The sequence below is a fragment of the Corylus avellana genome, chromosome ca2, assembly GCF_901000735.1.
Source record: "Corylus avellana chromosome ca2, CavTom2PMs-1.0".
In the NCBI taxonomy this organism is placed as follows: domain Eukaryota; kingdom Viridiplantae; phylum Streptophyta; class Magnoliopsida; order Fagales; family Betulaceae; genus Corylus; species Corylus avellana.
Window position 1 is genome coordinate 39,502,240 of NC_081542.1, and position 6,156 is coordinate 39,508,395.

A 6,156-nucleotide genomic window follows, 5' to 3' on the forward strand; every position below is an offset into this window, starting at 1 on the left:
TTGTTTTGAGCCATTGTCTGGAGTACGCCTACTATTGTATAAACGTTTATGGAACTAACGTTCAAAGTTAGCCTTATGCTTTTTTTCAATGTCACGACCGCCTTCTCTTTTGATCATATTATAATGTTCACTGCATGAAAAATAAACGTATTGGTAAATGATCATCAATGCTAAAATTATAATATGTTGTAACAGGTAAAACGAAAAGACCATTACTAAACTTACTCCAAATATGAGGCTGTTTTGTTACAGTTGGTAAGCACATACCATCGTGCCCTACCAAAATCATTAGCATCCAGTGTTACTAATTTAGCTGCTCCTAACGGCCGAATTCGTTGGGTGAACACATCCAAGCCCTGGCTCATTTCTACAATATCAACGTCAACATTTCTTCGTTCACAGTTCCATTTTGTCTCAATCCCCCGAAGATACCTAGAACAGAAGGTGAAGCTCTCCTCAGCTAGGTAACATTCGGCAATAGACCCCTCTGGACGCGCTTTGTTACGCATCCACTTCTTAAATCTTCCAAGTTTTCTTTCGAACGGATACATTCAACGGTTTTGTACAGGACTGGCAAGCTCAACCTCCCGAGGTAAATGGAGTGCTAGATGGATCATAACATAAAAAAAAGCTGGCGGAAATATTTTTTCCATTTTGCATAAAATTATTGCAATGTCGACTTTCATTTGTTTCAGGATATCAACTGTAACGACCCAGGGAAAAGTGCTAGCCACATCTGCGCTATTACCCCAAAAGGACTAGTCAATTTGGAGTTTCCCTAGAATTCATTATAAAGCCCAGTTTCACCTAGTAACTAGGCAATGTGGGACTTAGCACCCATGACTATCTTTATAAACTACCCACTCTATGTGGGCTTCTTCTCATCTTCCAAATATGGGACCGGGGTGTTACAAACTCCCCCTCTTAAATTCCTGACGTCCTCGTCAGGGCTACGTCATGTAGTGCTTTAATACGTACCACATGGCCTGGCGTTAATAGGTGGCTCTGATACCACTTGTAACGACCCAGGGAAAAGCGCTAGCCACATCTGCGCTATTACCCCAAAAGGACTAGTCAATTTGGAGTTTCTTTAGAATTCATTATAAAGCCCAGTTTCACCTAGTAACTAGGCAATGTGAGACTTAGCACCCATGACTATCTTTATAAACTACCCACTCTATGTGGGCTTCTTCTCATCTTCCCAATATGGGACCGGGGTGTTACATCAACTTTCAACGTCCGTGCATATAACTGCGTAAAAAAGGTACTCAACTCGGTCAATGTTGTTCGTATTTCCGACGTAGAGAAATTTCGAATTGCAACAGGAAGCAAGCGCTATAAGAAGACATGACAATCGTGGCTTTTCATACCCGAAATTTTACCAGGAAGCTTGTTCACACATCGACTAACGTTTGATGCATACCCATCAGGAAATTTAACACCTTTCAACCACTCACATAAACTCTTCTTCTCATCTCTTGTCAAGGTGTACTTCGCAAGTGGCATCCTATAAGTTTCACCATTTGGCTGCACAAGCAATTCTTTACGTATACCCATCAACTGTAAATCTCTTCGTGCATTGACTGTGTCCTTGGTCTTCCCATCAATATTCATCAACGTACCTAAGATACTTTCACATATGTTCTTCTCAATATGCATTACATCTAAATTGTGACGTACTTTCAAGCTTAACCAATAAGGCAACTCAAAGAAAATACTTCTCTTCTTCCAATTCAATACAACATCTGTGTACTTTCTCTTTCTCCCGCTTGTTTTTTCAAATTGTAAACCCTCAGCATCCCTTAGCTGTTTCAACAATTGACTTGCAGCCAATTCTTCAGGTTCCAATCTATGCTCCTCTGTACCATCGAACAAATCTCCTCTTTTGCGCCATGGATGCTCTTGAGGAAGCCACCGACGATGACACATGAAGCACACCTTATGCCCATACTTCAAGTACCTGAACAATGTATCCTTATTACATACTGGACATGCAAGATTTCTATTTGTAGACCACCCAGATAATTTTTCATATGCGAAAAAATCATTTATAGTCCATAGTAATGTCACATGCAGTTGAAATGTCTCTTTCTTTAATGCATCGTACAAGTGTATGCCTTCATTCCATAAATCTTTCAAGTCATCAACCAATGGCCGCAAATATACATCAATATTCTTTTCAGGATCTGAAGGCCCAGGGATAATAAGGGACAACATCAAATTTGGACTCTTCATGCACATCCACAGAGGGAGATTGTATACCGTTAACATTATTGCCCGTATGCTATATGTTGTACTCATATTACCATATGGGTTGAAACCATCACTTGCTAAACCAAGCCACACGTTGCGGGAATCACTTGCAAACCACTCATGTCTTTTATCAAACTCTTTCCATACAATATAATCGTCGGGATGTCTGAGAGTATTGCCATCATCTTCTCGACCTTCATTGTGCCACCGCATTTCCTTGGCCATTTCTTTTGTCATAAAAAACCGTTGTAACCTCAATTTTATTAGGAAATATCATAAGACCTTTTGAAGAATATTACTTTTTCTGCCTTTGCCATCAATCCATCTTGAATTGTTGCACTTTGGGCATAGTACTTTGTCTGCATGTTCTTTCCAAAAAAGCACACAACCATTCTTGCATGCGTGTATCTCATCGTAACCGAATCTCAAGTGTCGTCTAAACATTATTGCTTCTCTATACGAGCGTGGTAATGTCTTTCCATCTGGGAGGGCCGTCTTTATCAAGTCAATCATCATATCAAACGCCTTGTTACTCATGTTGCAGAACACTTTTATATGAAGCATCTTCAGTACAAAATCAATTTGTATAAATTTCTTGCAGCCTGGATAAAGTTCTCGTAAACCATCTTCTCATAATCGGTAGAAGAAGCTTGTTTGTTCGTGATCATCAATTGTGGGGCCCTGTGAAGTAGAGGATTCTCCGATGTTAGCATCAACAAATGTTCCCATACATACATCGTCTAACAATTCTTCAACTGCATCAACCTCCTCTATCATTTCACTTGTATGTGTGTGCATGTTTGTAGAAGTGTTTACCCTAAAATAATCTTCTTCTTCGTGAAATATCCATCGTGTGTATGTCGGAGTAAATCCATTCATATACAAGTGACCCTTCACCTCGCTAATATAACAATAATATCGATTTGCACAATCACGGCATGGACACTTTGTTATATCACGTGAATCAACTGATTTAACTGCCATTCTCATGAATTCTTCCACACCTTTTTGAAATCGCTCTGAACATCGAGTACTTTCCTGCATCCAACTCCTATCCATATTGATGTCCCTATTAGAGGTTATTTGTTACGTACATGTACCCACACAAAGAAATTAGAAGGTCAGATTCTTAAGAATTAAGAGAATTAAATGGGAGGTATGTTCTCAAATATTAAGGGAGGGAAAGTTTAAAAGGAGCATGGGTAATGAGAGAATTCTAGAAGTGGGTTACTAGTTTAGAACAAATATTCACGAAATGATGCTAGGTCAATGCGATGTTACCTAACAAAATATTCTAGAAGTGGGTTACTAGTTTAGAACAAATTTCTATTTGATAACATAAGTTGATGTGAACTAGAAAATTAATAACATAATCCTAATATAAGAATAAGACTTAATACTAATCTAAAAATAATATTAATAGAAGAAGCAAGGTTTAATACAACCACAAGAGAAGAAGAGAGGTTTAATGGAACCACAAAAGATTATATGTGTTTATATATGTTAAAGCATGTCCTCAAAGGATCGAGCGCAGGTGAAGTGCGATCGATCGTAGGATCGGTTGTAGTACCAGAAGGTCTAGGTCAGAATCAGAATAATCTGCGATCGGTCGCAGGATCGATCATTGGATCGATTGCAGTACTAGAAGCTCAAGGTGAGAATCAGAGTAATCTGCGATCGATCGTAGTACCAGAAGCTCAAAATGAGAATCAGAGTAATCTGTGATCGATCGCAGGCCTGATGCGATCGATCGCAGATAGGCATTCAATGCCATAAAAAACAGAAGGAAGAAACTTAATATCAATGCAAACAGGACTTGCTAGCAACCAGCTACATGACCACATTATTCATATTCTAAGATTGATCAATAGGACTACTTCCTATAATGGCCAAGCCTCAATATCTGAAACTCAGATCCATCAAGAGATCTCAAGATCTCTCAAGATGAGTTTTTTTATTTTTTGGTTGGATGGGGCTCACATAAATAAGGCCAAAGAATAAACATATGTCTTCAAGAAGCATAATATGCATACAATAACTATATTAGAAATTCTGAAGATAACATTTGGTAACTATATTAAAAATTCAAAAGATCACCCACTCCATCTGTTATCTTAAAAAACACCAACTCTAGCAAGATATCACTAAATTGTTTCTTGTTAAAATATTTATCTTAACACCTACAGCATAGACTATTTTCTTACCAAAATATCTACATGCACTACATTTTTCTTTTCGGGGGAGGGGAGGAGGGGGACCACACAGCAACATGAATGAACACAATGAGATGGTGCAGTTGAGGAGGGTGGTGTTGTAGGTAGACAGCACAATAGTGGACTAGTTATTGGTAATAATCATAGGATTGTACAATTCTGGTGATAAGGTTGGCACAGCACCAGATTAGAAATTAGTGGAACTCATCCTTGATTAGGTGTCCTCGCCATTCTTCCTCATTGCATTCCACCCAGATAACGACATTTAGAAAGCATGATGGAACTAAAGGGCTCAATTTTTTTGTGTGTGTGTTGAGTGTAAAAGCTTGCTCAATTACTAAAAAAATTAAAACTAAAACTAAAACTTATAGAAGTCATGACTCCCCTTTGGTTCTCAAACTAGGAAGAGGATCAAAACCCCTAAAATGAAAAGTTATTTCCCACAAGCAAAGACATTCCTAATCAACTTTCTAAAGCATGCAAATTATATCCTAAATCAATGACTATGTATATATTACTATGAAGATTGAAGCGGCACAAATGTACCATATCAAAGACAATTGTATAAGGTTAGAACTTATTATAGGGCTTGGTTATCTACGACTTTTCGCTAGGTCACCCACCAATGGCTTGACGGCCCACAGCCAAAAAGCTTAGAAGGTCGGCAACCCATAATTGGAAGGCCCGATGGTCCACGACTCAAATTATCGATAAGGATTCAGGTGCACTTTTGTAAAGATGTAACACTCAACAACTATCTACTTATGCTATGCATTCCTTCCCAACAAACTTGAGGAATGAATCTCCACTTCAGTAAATTAGAAAGTATTGGTGGAAATTCTTAAAACCCTAAAGAAGAATAATGAGAGACAATGGCCAATATATAGGCATTCACAAAGAAAAACATGGAGTTTATGCTTTGGAGTAAATACTTATTTCTTCTTGACATAATTTCACTTTTATTCTTTTTTTTTTTTTTTTTTATGAGTAAATACTTTCTTTCTTAACAACCAGAAACAAGCTGAAACACAAAACCAACCACCAGATATTACAAACCAGTCTCAAAAGGAAAAACCCCAACCAACAAAAGCCAACCAAAAACATCTCAGGAAACAAGACGCAACTCAGCAGCAAAAGATACAACAATTTACAGATATTTCAGAAAATTAAAAAATTCTTCTAAAACCTAAACTACCCCAGAAGTAGAGAGTTAAAAAAAAAAAAAAAAAAATGACCCAAAACAATTTGACTGATTCATACAAAAAAATAGAAACTGAGTTCTTTGCTTTAACAGAGTAATAGCAACTGTGTACCCATTACAATTCGTTTTTTTTTTTTTTTTCAAATTTGTTCCTAGAAATTTAGAAGAATTTAGGGGTCCACAGCAGTTTTTGAATGGAACCAATCAGTTCTGTAGGGAAAAAATAGAAAGAGAAGAAGAGAGGAAGTACCCAAATACTTAATTTCTTCAAATCACAATTCATGGATACTATTTGAGTGATTGAGAGGCATTTAAGGTTTGCAAGGGTTTAGGAGAAACTCATACCTGAGAGAGCTACAAGAGAGAATCCCAAGTGTCGCCGGAGTGAGAGCTGGCAGTGAGAGAGGTGCGCCGGAAACAGCTGCCGGAGAGAGAGAAACTTGCGTGGAGTGACTGAGAGAGAGAGAGGGAGGGAGGGAGAGAGTGAGA